We start from the raw sequence: 15,079 nt of genomic DNA on the forward strand, positions 1-15,079 counted from the left end.
GAACATTTGAAGAGGTGTGAACCTATATCCTATTATCATATAATGTTGTAAACTAACATTATCTTATAAAAATTATTCAATAATAAAAAAAAACCCCTCATAATCTGCCTTGATTTTCCTTTTGCAATCATATCTGATAAAGGTGCTTCACCATGGAATCTGAACAGGAAACTTGTGAAAAAAGATTTTAGAAAATAGTGTTCCCAAGTTTTTCAGCCCTTTAACTTGTGTGTGTGTTTGTGTTTGTATAAAATCAAAAGGAGATGAAATTGTGTTGGTATAAATAGGAAATCTGTTACAAGAAGTTGAAAACTGTAGATCAATATTGTAGCTCATGATGAAATACTAAAAATGTATCAAATGAACATGGCAACAAAAGTGACCAGTGACATTGCTACCTTTCAGGTATTTTCATACTAATGAACTGAGACAAGAAAATGTATAAAGATGTTAATATTTAGAAAGGGAAAGAACAAAACCACACTTTAAAGGCAATGGGAGAGTGATTGTGAAATACTCAGGAAACAATAGTCAAAATATTTCAGTTGGTAATATGAAAAGATCATAGCCCAAATAAAAATTAATATGTGTATTTTAACATGTAAAATTGATATGAAAATATATAACTTAAATAAAAATAAATGAATTAAGCATTATAAACTATTGAACTTGATTAAACATATTGCTAATATCTAGAATTTTTATTATATGAGAAAATACAGTTCTCACATATTGTGATAGCATTGTAAGTAAACATGGTCCATTTGAGAGAAATTTGACTGTCTATAAAAACATGCCGGAACTACAGTTTTGCTAGGTATCTAACCTGCAGAAAATTTATATTCATGCAAAAATATGTACACAGCAGGGTATAATTGAAGTATTGTTTTAAAGCCCACCAAAGGAAATCCCTGAAGTTTCTAGGGTACTGCTTAAATAGTGATTTATGTCTATTATGACTTCTTGTCCAACCATTCAAAATGAACTGTGTACAAATGAACTGACTTGATCAGATACCAACTACATATTGCCAAATGAAAGTGGTAAGAAGAGCAATCCATATCCTATGGATTCCTTTATGTTAAAAAGCATATGTTTGCATATTTGTCCATATATTAGGGAAGTGACTTGAAAAAAAGTGTTAAATAGGCTATTAAAACTGTTCAGATTTTCTTTTTTTGGGAGGGAAAGATGGAAGGAAGGTGGTATGTGTGGTAAGGGAGGAAATAAAATGAAATTTGCATTTCTTACCTTTTATGTTTTTTATTTGCTTTAAATTTTCCAAATGAAAACCTACTATTTAGATGTTTGTTAAAAACAGAAGTTAGAATTTCCAGTTCTGTCCATTCTTTTTCTGTTCTATCTATGGTTATCTAATGCTGCTTATTCAATTTCACCAAAACCTGGAGCATAAAAGCCAGGGGCAAGTGACTTTTTCTCTGCTTGCTGCTCTTGGATACAAGGATTCCAGACTTTTTGGTTCTGGTTCTCTATGTAGTCTAGAATGAAGTAGAAATGTTTCCCTACCTCCTTGACTCCTTTAACCTGGTCATGCAGTCACATTCACATCCGAGGGATTAGTAAGAGGAAAATAAAATTTAATTGTATGCTCTGGAAAATCCACATGGATATGGATCTGGATTCTAAAATCAATGGAGCAAAATGGGGTATAGAATGCGAAAGAGGGCAAGGACTTCAAGGAGAGAGTTGGAGGGATGAATTGAGGAGCATTTGACTCATCATAAGGACCAGTCTGTGTAACTGGATGTTTGTCTAGCCATGTAAATAGGTTTCTCCAGTAGAAAGGTTGCTTCTGGTAAGGATACTAAATCTGAATATATCCCCAATTTTCATTTTTATTGTAATAAAGGGAGTGATAAAAGTTTCTTATGAGCATGCAGGACTTTGATATCAACTTGAATTAATTCACATACCAATGAAATAAATGTCTTAGGAAAGCCTCTTCTGAACTTGGGAATATCTAGGAATTTTGTTGAGAGAATGATCAGGTCTTCCATTATAATGTCTGCCTATATTTTCTAAACAGTATGACAGAATAACAATCTTTTAAAAGTGATCTTTGAGTTTCATAAACCCTTCTATAGAAAGATACAAGTTTGAACTAACAAATTCTTACAATCTCACATGGCCTGTGTAATCTTGGAGCCTGTTTTTATTATTATTTTTTTAATCTGTGATGTACATGATTTGTAATTAATAATGCCCATGAGCATTTTATTTTTATTATATATGTTTTTATTTTAAATTACATATATATGTATTTTTTTTAAAGATTTATTTATTTATTCATACCTAACTGGGGTACAGGCCAGAGATGCGGAGGGTGAGAGGATTCACCAGGAACAGAGTGGGGAGCAGAACAAGCAGATCGACGAAGGACACTGCTGAGGGGAGCAGTGGACGGGTCAGGAGAGGTCTGCTGCGCCATGTGGATCTCCTCCGAGGCAGGCGGGGATCGAACTGATGCGGAATTGGCTTAAGCTTCTTAGTGCAGTACTTTAACCCGCTGCGCCACCAGGGAGGGCCGTATTTTTTAACTCATTCTTCATTTCTGAACTTAACCATTTATATACCTTAATTGAACATAAAATTCACTGTTACACACATACTCTAGATAGAATTGAGTATGTTTTGTTTAATTTTTATGTTATTAATTGCAAACCACATAAGGCCTGATTTCTCCTGGATTATGAGAAAATAAGGCCCCAACTAAATGAACTTCATAGATTTCATTTAGTAACTTCCCAGAGAAAGCATGAAGCAGATATGCACATATAGCTGTTAATAGGCTGAATCATAGTACCTTATTTTTGATTAAATTATAAAATAATTTCATATTAACATTTTATTTTTCCTTAATATGTAATTATAAAAACAGAGACCAATACAGTTAGTAAAATTTGGCTGATGTAGTTTTTTTTTTTTTTTAAGTTTTATTTATTTATGCATATAGAACTGGGGTATAGGCCAAGGGTGCAGGGACGGTGAGAGGATTCACCACACACAGAGTGGGGAGCAGAACAGGCAGAGTGATAAAGTACACTGCTGAGGGGAGCAGCGGGCGGGTCAGGAGAGGTCTGCCACGCCATGTGGTCACCTCCAGGGGAGGAGGGGATTGAACTCATGCGGAAGTGGCTTTAGCTTCTTAGTGCTGTGCTTTAACCCACTGCGCCACCAGGGAGGGCCAGGCTGATGTAATTTTGATGATCACTTTCATCTTAGTTCAGAAATCGAAGTAGATTTTTGGAGAGTCAAAACCAATGATGATATTCTCAAATGATAAGCTATACATTAGCTGAATTAAGATATTAGATGCAGAATGTTGAGAAGCTGTGAGAAAAAAGGAAGGACTGTATCAAGAGTACTTGGATAAAAGCTGGTGAGTAGAGTGCAATCATAGATAATAAACCTGTAAAGATAACTTTTATTTCCATGAGCATTATTGTTATCCCTCTTAAAAAAAAGAATTTCTATTAGATTATAAGGTGCTTCAGAACAGAGACCTAAGTTTCTCTAAATTTCTAATTCCAGCTTTTATTGTGATGTTTGGCAATGGTAATTCTATTTTGGATGAGCTAGAAGTCCTGTAACAAGTCAGTTTAAACTAAATATGCTGTGACTTTACCAACTTAGAAAAGAAACTATAGAACATAGTAAACTTTTATTTTGTCATGCTGATAAACTTCTCACATGCTGATATATAACTTATGTTATTCATCACTTGAATCCACTTTTGAATATAGTATGTGTATATGTTTGTATATATGTTTATGAAGAAGGATTTATAATCTCAAATTTATTTGGAAAGGTGGAAAGAAAGAAATACCTAGAGATTAAAAATAAATAAATAAAAAGAAAGCGAGGGCGTGTTTAACACTGCCAGTGTCTGAAACCAGTTGTAAAGCTAGAGTAATTGCAGTAGAGATATACGAGATCCAAAATAGATGGGAAAATCTAAAGAAATAGAACTGAAAGTCAAAAAAAAGATGTACTACTCTTATAAGAATGTTATATTTTAAGTCTTAAAAAAGATGTAATAGTTGGTTAACAGGTGTTGACATATTTAGTAAGTTTTTTTTAAACAGTTATTCAAAGATGGTTCAGAATAATTAAAATTTTAAGTATAAAATCTTAATTTAAAGCTGCTAGTAAGGACCTATAAACTGCTGAATTATTTTTTAATATAAAAAACATTATAACATGACATCAAAAGGCAAAACTGTAACTAAATGAGAAAACTTTGCTCCTAACGGGCTTAAATGGCTCTCTACAGCAAAAATCAATGTAAACATTTAAAGGGTAAGTAGCAAACTGAATAATATATTTATATCATAGGATAAATACTGTTCTTAATAGAAAAAGTTACTTTTTACCAGTTAGTGAAAATCAACAAAGATACAACCACTTAGTAAATAGCAGGCAGGACACAAATGGTAAAATCATAAAAGAAAGAAATAAAAATGACTAGTAAATATTAAAAATGGAGTTTTTACTGTTGATTATTAAAGATAAAAGACCAGTAGAAAGACAAATTATTTATACCTTACGGAATTTGAGAGGTATTGAGGTATTTACATAAATGCTTCAAAACAACATATAAAATATAAAAATTGGGGGAAAAAAAGCTAGAAAATGAGTAAAAATTGCAAATCAAATAAGAATTTGAGATAAATTAAGAGGTGATTGCTGTGTAATTGTATAATTTCCAAGATGTGTCACCAATATAACTATGAGCTTCTCAGTGTTCAGAGAAAATTGAAAAATAAAATAAGTTTACAGGAGTTCTATTATCCATTTTTATAAGGACATAACATTGGACGGCAGTATGTTCTATACATATTATTGGTCCTTGAAAGTAAATTCAGTAAAAGAAATATAAATTCCAGAAGTTTTGTGAATTCATCTAAAATATTCTCTAGAAAGGTATTCACAAAGGTATTGAATTGGATTTTTAAGATGAGATACATCTTCAGCTTTTCTTTGTATTTTTATGAAATCAATATTATGTATACATTTGGTTATCAAAAATTTATTTTTTGATGGTGTCTAGCTTAATGCTTAAAAATTTCATTTACAAATCTTACTTAGTTTTCAGATGTTGTCTGTATCAGTTATAACACAATTTGCATGGTGGTAATGAGACCTTCAATCATTGTTAATATTTATGTTATGGTGTGTAACTTTGCACTCAAATCCCTAGAAATGAAAAAAGTTAAATGTGTAGTTTTTGTAGCTGTGAAGTGATTAATTGTAGCAGTTGAAGTTGAGTTTCACCCATCAAATCAGAGCCGATGTTACTCCTTCCATTTGTTTACTCGTGATGATCAGATCTTTCCATTTCTTTTTCTAAAAGAATGATTCATTGTGATGCTTAGATCACAGAAATAGGATTGTCTGGGATTCTGGCAAGGCATTCGTTTAGGTTGTTGCTTCCATATCTAGAGATTAGGAGCCCTGACAATTATGTTGTTCATGAGTCACTGTTAGGTTTTGGGCCCTGGATGACCAGGTTGGCTCTCTACAAGTTGTAATTTCTTTTTTTACATCATTGTGTGCCTTTGTGTGCCTTTTTTTTTTTTGCTTTATGTTAATCTTCTTAGTCCAGAGAAAGCCATATTATACATTTCAAGTTCCAGTTTGATCAAAATATGGATGCAGTTCTAGAGTGTAAATAGAAGAGTTATCACCATAGGCAGCATACAAAATTATACTAAGAGCCTTTAAAATATTTATTATTTTGGGCCCTCCCTGGTGGCACAGCGGGTTAAAGCACAGCACTGAGAATCTAAAGCCGCTTCGGCATGAGTTCGATTCCCGCCTGCCCCGGAGGTGACCACATGGCGTGGCAGACCTCTCCTGGCCCGCCCGCTGCTCCCCTCAGCAGTGTACTTCGTCGATCTGCCTGTTCTGCTCCCCACTCTGTCTCTGGTGAATCCTCTCACCCTCCGCATCTCTGGCCTGTACCCCAGTTCTGTATGAATAAATAAATAAATCTTTATTATTTATTATTTTGGTTTATTGACATGTTCTCTTGTTATTTGACGCAACAATTCCACTCCTAGGCATCTGTCAAAAAATTAAAATACTAATTCAAAAGGAAACTTGTATTCCTATGTTCATGGGAGCACTGTTTACTATAGCTTATGGAAACAGTGTAAGTGTCCCAGAGGAGTGGATCAAAATGTGGTACAGATATACAGTGGAATACGACTCAATGATCAAAAGAGATAAACTCATGTTATTTATGTATGGCAACATGGATGGAGTTTGAAAGGATAAAGCTAAGTGAAATAAATTAAAAGGAGAAAGATCAATCCTGGATGGTATCACTAATCTATGGAATATGGAGTAAAATAATGGTCAGATAAAGAGAAGCTTTAAAACAAACCCTTAGTATCTAACTACAGAACTGAAACATCAAGGGTTGGAGGTAGGGGAGGAGAAAGGACAGAGAGGGAAGAAAAAACAATGGTCTTTGGTGGTGGAATGTAGATGATATGTTGGTGGGCATGTTATGGTGGTAATAATTGATAGATACCCCCAATATTTCATCAGTTAAAAATAAAAGTTTGAAAACTTTCCTTAAAGCATTGAATTTAAAATTTCATTTGCATTCTTTTGGCCTCTGTAATACCTATCCATTTTATGTGTCACTATCTACTCCTCCTCCTTATATTGGCAAGCTGTGACACTTTACCTGAGAACATCTGTAGATAGTATTTCTGAGTGTAGAAATTGATTAAACTGTAAGCTGGTTTGAATTGAGTATCTTTCATAGTTCCTACCTCAAATGATCTGGGAGATGAGAGGATGGCACTTTTTCCCCACTATGCTGCTTGAAGTTTTTTTCTATGGCTGGATAACAGAGGTTAGTGTCATGAATAAAAAGCCTCATCGTGTACTATTATTTGATAACCATAATCCTAGGAATACCGAGGTGAGGGTAGGTAAGAATGGGTACCTTGCATTTGCATTCAACAAAATTGTTGTTACTCCTTTGAGATATTTGTATATACTTCTGATTGTGAATTAGTGGTTGAGAATAACCACTTTCGGACTTAATGTTGGGATTTGATTGAAATAGTTTAGAACAAATATTTACTGGTATTCATTTAAAAATTCCTGTGCAGTAGAGACATTTAAAATTTATATATCATGCTGGTTTGAGGGGTTAGAACAGAGTGGGCAGTAGTGAATAGTTTTATTTATTTACATCTGTCAATTTTCAGTAATAGCCAATAATAATGGTCAATAATGTGTACTTGTTATAGTAGGTACTTTGCTAAAACTGATAGTATATCATATAATTTACTCAATTCCATGAAAGAAGTTTATTAATGCTTTTATAATTAGGGAAACAAGGGCTTAGAGAAGTTGAATATTGGAGTCAACTAAAAATCATTTTATGTCTTTTCATAACTTTGTCAATTTATAAATTTATGTGTGATTAATTCACATGTTATGGAAATATACATAGAAATGAACAATATTTAATTGATATGTAAACTAAATTTATAATGGCATGGTTGAAATTGACTGCCAATTGCGGCTGTGTGAGGGGTTCTCTTACTGGCAACATAGTTTGAGTGTACTGCCTGATAGACAAGCCAACAGTATGTGATATTACTTTCATCATTATGCAGTGATTTCTTGGCTAGCATCCACAAAATTCTTTCTACTTTTAGTATACTCTTAAGATATTCTGGAATTATTCTCTATAGACTCTTGTGGTCTAGCTCCAGTGAAATCATAACTAAAATATTTAGTATGAGCCAGAAAGTCCACAGATAAATTAAAAAAAATTAACACCAACTAAATGAAAGTATAGGCACAAAAATGTAAACAAATGAGTAAATTACTGAGCATTATTAGATTTATGCTTTACCTGGTGTGTACCACTTTGTATGTAAGAAGTCCTACAAAGTCTGTATCTATTGTAGATTTGTTGGACATTTTCAGGAACAGTTTCTGTCCATGAATAAACATTTTTAATGTTCACATATTTAAATAAACTGTTTACTTACAGTTTATTTTGATTTGATATGTAAAAATGGGGGTATAACTCACTTTCTTCTAACCAACAGAGATATCTCCTTTTTTTTTTTTTCCTTATGCAAAACTTCAATTTGATTTAAGTGTTTTTGAATCACTTGCCACTTTCCAGGAACCTAACCAACATGTAAATTGAGAAATGTTAATATATATGTCACTGAGTTGTTTTTAAAAAATCACAGCCCTGAAAAAGAAAAAGCAAACATACTAAAAAGGAGGGATTACCACTCAGAATTTGGAGAATCTGGGGCAAAATGTAAAATGTTATTATCAAATTCTTATTATCCTTCGGAATGACATATTCTGGTTTTTAAAGAAAGGTGACATTTTCTCAGCTAATGCATTTTGATTTCTGAGAAAAAGATCTGTAAGTAAAGTGGTTCCACAAAATTCCAGCATAGTAGAAACATCGTTACAATAAAAATATCCTGAATTCAGATTCTGACTATTGTATATTTTCTAGTTGTATAACCTTGACAAATTTATCAATTCTCTGAACTTAAATTTCCTTTAAAATAAGGCTGAAAATACAAACATATCCATTGGGAATCTCAGAACAGATAGCATATGAGGAAATACTTTATAAACTTTCCTTATTCTCTCATGTAAGATGCCATTAATAAAAAGGTATATATTTCACACCCATTTGCAGTGCTTATGCTTCATCTGTATGGCTAAGATTGCTGTGTCTTTAACCCCATCTCTTCTTCTGGATTACAATTAGACTCCCATTTCCCAGCATTCTTTGCAGTTAGGTGAGGCCAAATGGATGGAGTCATGGGAATGAACTATGCCACTTTTAAGTCTGCACATAAGGACTTTTGATAAAACCTTGCACATTTTCCCCTTTTCATTTGCATGTGGAGAAGACTCTGAAGATCTATAAGACAGGTAAAAAAAGATCTTAGGTGGCTAAGATAGTACTTGGCAAAAAGCTGCCTAGACGGGAAACAATTATAAGGAATATCCTTATTGTTTAACTGCATGATAAATATTGTGTTGTGTCAAACAGGTGGAGTTGTGGGGTTACTTTTACAGTTGTAATCCCATCTGACTGAAAAAAAATCATAGGAAATCACTGAAAAGCTTGATCAAGTCATGTTATGTTGAAAGTAGTATTTGGATGAACAGCTTGCAAATGTACATAGCAGGGATATATGGGGGAGTCAGGGTAGGTAAACTTAAACAGGCTTTTGTATATATGCTACTGTGCACTATGTCTAAAGAGAAAGTCTTTAGACATAAGGTTAGCAAAGGTTAGCAAAGAATAATGTTCCTGATCACTAGGAAAGTATTCAATTAATGTCAGTTTGAAAGCTTTCTTCAGAAGGAATTCAAGGGGCCCTGATCTATTAGAGGAAGCAGATATGGAAACCATTATAAAGTAAAAATAATAAAGAATTTGGAAGTTCTGTGAGATGGTGAGTGATGAATTCTGGCTGTAAAGTTGAAGAAAACTTCATAAAGAAGACATGAAAATTGTAATGAAAATTGTAATGGTGTTTATGATGAATTTATAGGTTTCTAAATGTGAGCCCAAAACACACCTATGTAATAGATGTTACATAATAATAGATGTTATTAATAGTAATAGATGTTATTATCTGAAACTGATTAAGAGAAGATGAATAGTTTGGCAAAAATCACAAAATACAAAGCGAAGTAAGGTTTAAACTCACAGGTATCCTATTTCAAATGTTGCAATCTTATTTTAAAAATTATATATATATATATATTAGAAAATATGAATAATAATACCAGATATAAGAGAAGAATATTTAATAAAGAATTTGAAGAATTTGAACCTACTGTGGAGGTTAGGACAGTAACAGACTGCATACTCTTCTTTTATTCAGTCAAAACCTTATGTTATATGAGTTTTCCACAATGATCAGCTTAATGTTCTCCCTCAATGATCTTCTCTAATTTACAAGGGGGAAGTGAGAGTTTTATATATACATACTCTGTCTTATTTGACTAGATATTTCCACTAGCTTATATGAGAACAAAATTCATCTCTATTGAGAACAAGTTCCTGTCTGTGTACTATGGTTTCTGTCATCTTATTTCCCATTCACTAACGCAGAGCTTTTTCTGATGAAAGGTTATCTCATTATTGAATCATCTCCAGTCTGAGGTGCTATATATGCACACTCACTGGAACAAATATGTTTCAGGAGCCAGAATATGGAAATCAAAGGTCACAGGCACTTGACTTCATTTATTTTCTGGACTTAAAATCTATTAATTACATATCCCATATTCAAGTATCTGCAGAAAAAGTACTTTAGACTTTTGAAATATGTTTTAGTAATTATCTAATTTCTTTTTTTTTTAATTATTTATTTATGTATACAAGAGTTGCAGGACAGGCCAGCGGTGGTGAGGGGGATTCACCAGAGACAGAATGGGAAGCAGAACAGGCAGATTAAGTAAAATATACTGCTGAGAAGAGCAATAAGTAAGACTGGAGAGGTCTGATGTACTGTGTGGCCTGGGATCAAACTCATACTGCAATGGCTGTGGATAGCTTCATAGTGCTGCGACTTAACCCTTTGCACCACTAGGGAGGCCTTGATTATCTTATTTCTACTGTGGGAACCAATACGTGTTTTAGAACTGTTATGTGTATATATTTCAATTTTCATGATTTATGCAGTATTGTGCCCTGAATATTGAATATAAGTATACTATGAATGATTGATTAATTATTTTATACTAACAGATGACAGTATTTTAACTTCTATTTAGCAATGACGGTAAATATCCTTTATTGAGGATCTTAATAGGAATTTCATTATATAATTTTCAGACCTAATAGGTTCACTGTCTGATTTGTATACATTCCTAGGATGTCATTAGAAGATAGCCATGTATATATATATATATATATATATATATATATATATATTTAAGATTTATTTATTTGTGCATACAGAGCTGGGGTACAAGCCAGAGGCTCAGGAGTGGTAAGAGGCTTCACCAGAGACAGAGTGGGGAGCAGAACAGGCAGATCGACGAAGTACACTGCTGAGGGGAGCAGTGGGCGGGTCAGGAGAGGTCTGCCATGCCATGTGGTCTCCTCCGGGGCAGGCGGGAATCGAACTCATGCGGAAGTGGCTTTAGCTTCTCAGTGCCGTGCTTTAACCTGCTGCGCACCAGGGAGGGCCTAGCCATGTATATTTTATGGAGACTTCTTGCTATGATGGCAGGTTTAAGTAGACCATATGGGCCACAAAGCCTGAAATATTTTCCAACTGATCATTTACAGCAAAAGTTTACCAAGTGCTAAATTATAAGATTATGGAAATGTTATATTGTAGTCCTTATTTATCTATTCCCACACCCAGTAACTTTTCATACATAGAGTTAATAAATTGACATTTTAGTTCAAAAGAAAAAACAGCTCCCAAAGACAGAATGCCTGGATTATATTGATTCAGTGGTTTTGTACTGTTTTCTGTACACAAATTATTTATCTATGCTAGCCTCAAATTTCTTATTGGTGCTACATATGTAATCACTTTTTCATATGTATATGTTTTGAAAATAACATCTTTAAAGTTAGTACTATCATTGTTAAAATTATGAAAGTAGCTAATTTTAAAGTTGCTGTATTTCAATCAGTGATTTTCAGTCATCTCAAATCTGGCTGTGTAGTTTGATTTAGTAATAACAATTTAATTTGATAGTATCCTATTCCACTATGGGAGGGGATGAGGAATGAATTTCTAATTCAAACTGATAATTAAAATTTATTGAAAACAAAACATTTGTATATCACTATATTAGATCTGGGCATATAAATATAAAAGCTTGATCTTAAGAAGTTAAACTGGGTAGGGGGGTGTTGGAGACTAAACCTAAGTTTTAAGTTTGAATATAGACAAGTAATCAACATACAAGGAATTGTTAATTGTTTCAAGGAAGATACTAACATAGTTTTTGGATGGGGTGCTCCCAGAATACATCATATAGACTTCGGAGAATCAAAGAAAGATTTTATGTAAGTGAAGAAATTTGAGATGGGAGAAGGAAAAGGGGATACTAGCAATAAATACTTAGAAATAGAATAGCATAGGGATGTCCTGATGATAGTGAGCGCTATTTGAATTTGAATATATGCATATATATTCATAATGACAATGAGAGAGCTACTACTTAGGAAGAACACTAGACAGATATACTCAGGAGCCGCAAGGCTATTGTAACACATTGTAATTATCCAAGTGAACCATTAAAGAATCTATATTGTATGAAGATAGAGACCAGAAATTAAAAAGGAAGGACCCATTTTCTTTTAGTGACTACAGACACTCATATATTATTTGATCTAGTCCTCATAACCTACCTAGAGCATTTGTTATTTTTAGTGAACAGATAAGAGAGGCCCAAATGGCTGAAAAGAGTGGGGGGAAGTATTAAAATTCAAACTTTAAATCCACTGTTACTATATAAGATTATAATTGCTGTTTGAATGAGGAAAGCAAAGAGAGGGAAGAGTCAAAGATAATTTTATTCTGTGGTTTCTGACCTTAAAGGGAGCTTAGAATTATAATGAAACATTTAGGAGAAGAAGTTTGGTGTGGATCCTGGCGTGTATCAAGGGGTGATGAGTGATCCAGTATGTACATTTAGAAGGGAATTGGAAGTGCAAGTTTAGAGGCCAAGACAACCTATGACAAAGGCTTTCTCCTTCTTGATTTACAAGTCATGCAGCTTCATTAGTGCCCTCATGCCTTCCAGTCTTTCCCTGTGTCCTTTCAGCTGTTTCAATGGTCATGGTTCTCTTCTTAATAACTGGAGAACCACAGAACTTTAGAAGGGAAGAGAAATTAGAGGATAGACTACTGATATATAGATTTTAGGTCTGTGTGCTTCATTTTAGTCTACCCTTTGGAGTTGAAGGTATTTTGGATTGTAAGCCAATCTGTGTATCCTGACTTTCTTTTGGGCATCTTTGAATGTGGAGTTGATAGGCACAGTTATATCCCAAACCCTGCTTTCCTAATTCTACCAGAGACCTGTTATTTTTTCCGTTTTAAGACATAGTAGGACTTATTAGTGGCTGTGAAAATATCTGGGCATATAGTAATTCAACAGTGATAAATATGTCATTTTTTTTCCTTAAACTTAAATTGACCACACAATGGAAAATATCCTGATTCATTACAACGGTCTTATCAAAAGAGTACATGTGATCAGACTAAGAATTAAGAGATCTAGTTTTTAGATCCTGCTCTCAGACCAACTAGATGAGTGGTTATTCATAAGTTCATTGTCTATAAAATAAGGCTTGGCCCTCCCTGGTGGCACAGCGGGTTAAAGCACAGCACTGAGAATCTGAAGCCACTTCCGCATGAGTTCGATTCCCGCCTGCCGCCTGCCCCAGAGGAGACCACATGGCGAGCCAGACCTCTCCTGACCCGCCCGCTGCTTCCCTCAGCAGTGTACTTCGTCGATCTGCCTGTTCTGCTCCCCACTCTGTCTCTGGTGAAGCCTCTCACCGCCCCTGAGCCTCTGGCCTGTACCCCAGTTCTGTATGAATAAATAAATAAATCTTTAAAAAAAAAATTAAAAAAAAAAATAAGGCTGACATATGGTCAACATCCCTGAGTTGCTAAAAGAGAAAATGTAATAATACAGATTTCAGTACACTCTGAAGAAGTTCTACACAAAAAGATAATCTTATCCCTGTGCGGCTACATTTTACATTTTATTGTCCTAATCTCTCTTGTTTCTGTTTTTCATAACTAAACTGGCTTTTCTAATAGTAACTCCAGGATGAGCTAGGTAAAATTGTCTTTCCATAATCACTGCATCACAACTGCCTGAAAGGGTCAAAAACAATATAACAACAACTTTGTTTTGAAACTGTATATATTTTTAAATGAAAGGCAAAATCCTAATATAATCCTAAAACATTGACATAGGAGAAAATTACTATAATTATGTAAATTAAAATAAGTCAAAAAGTTTCAGAACACAATGCAGGATAAGTAATGTTTTTAAAAATAACAGTCACTGAGCCTGGTCATTTGCACTTAATAATAGGCTCAGGAGGGAGCCTAGTGTCTGGGGAGAAACAGCTGTGGTAATAGATGCATTAAGGGTTTGATAGGTTCTCTCTAGTAGTTTTATTTCTGTATTTGCTTTAGATTATAGAAAGCTCCTAGAGTGCCCTGCTATTGAAATTCCCATCATACCCAGGGCTTTAATTAAGTGATTGGATTTGACAGAACTTGAAATAGGAGGCCCACCACTATGTCAAGTTTTGCCAGGATGATATTATCAAGGCCCTGGCAAGTACATGCTTAAGTCTTAATTTACGACTTGAGCAGTCTCACTGTGAAACATAAGACACATGCACCTCCATGTGATTTTAAGTCACTGAATATGGCCTATCACAGTTGTAGTGGTCTTCATAAAGTCCAAAAGACAGGATGATGCAAATTGAATATTTTGGCATCATGGCATAATAGAAAACATATGAGCTTTGAAATCAGGACTATTCAGAATTGAATTTCATGCCTTCCACTCATTTATGGGATCATCTTTGATAAATGATCTGATACTTCAGAGCCCCTCTTTAAAAAGAAGATTAGCCTCAGTATCAGAGGAATAATGTGACGGTTAAATGTTATAAAGTAATTAAGCCTGGAACCTAACAGATATGTGGTCGAAAGTTTATTTATCCCCCTAATTTGTAAATTGGTAATTTCTGGAAGGATTATTTTTCCATTTCTTTCCATCTGTGAATTTTTGAATTGTAGGTGTTATCCCTTGACTTGAGAGAAATTTGGCCATGAGGGCCCAAGCTGATAGGGATTGTACCACTTTCATTTCACAGTATTTGAATCTTTCTCTCATGGCTCTATCGATCACACTGGACCATACAGAAAAACAGGTGTCAAAGTTTCACACCAATAAAGCTGAAAGTAGCAGCACAAAACTAGTAGAATGTCAAGACTTGATCATGTACACTGATTTGTGCTTTCCTGTCTCT

This window comes from Condylura cristata, unplaced genomic scaffold, assembly GCF_000260355.1.
Source record: "Condylura cristata isolate star-nosed mole 26May11 unplaced genomic scaffold, ConCri1.0 scaffold00002, whole genome shotgun sequence".
NCBI lineage: Eukaryota > Metazoa > Chordata > Mammalia > Eulipotyphla > Talpidae > Condylura > Condylura cristata.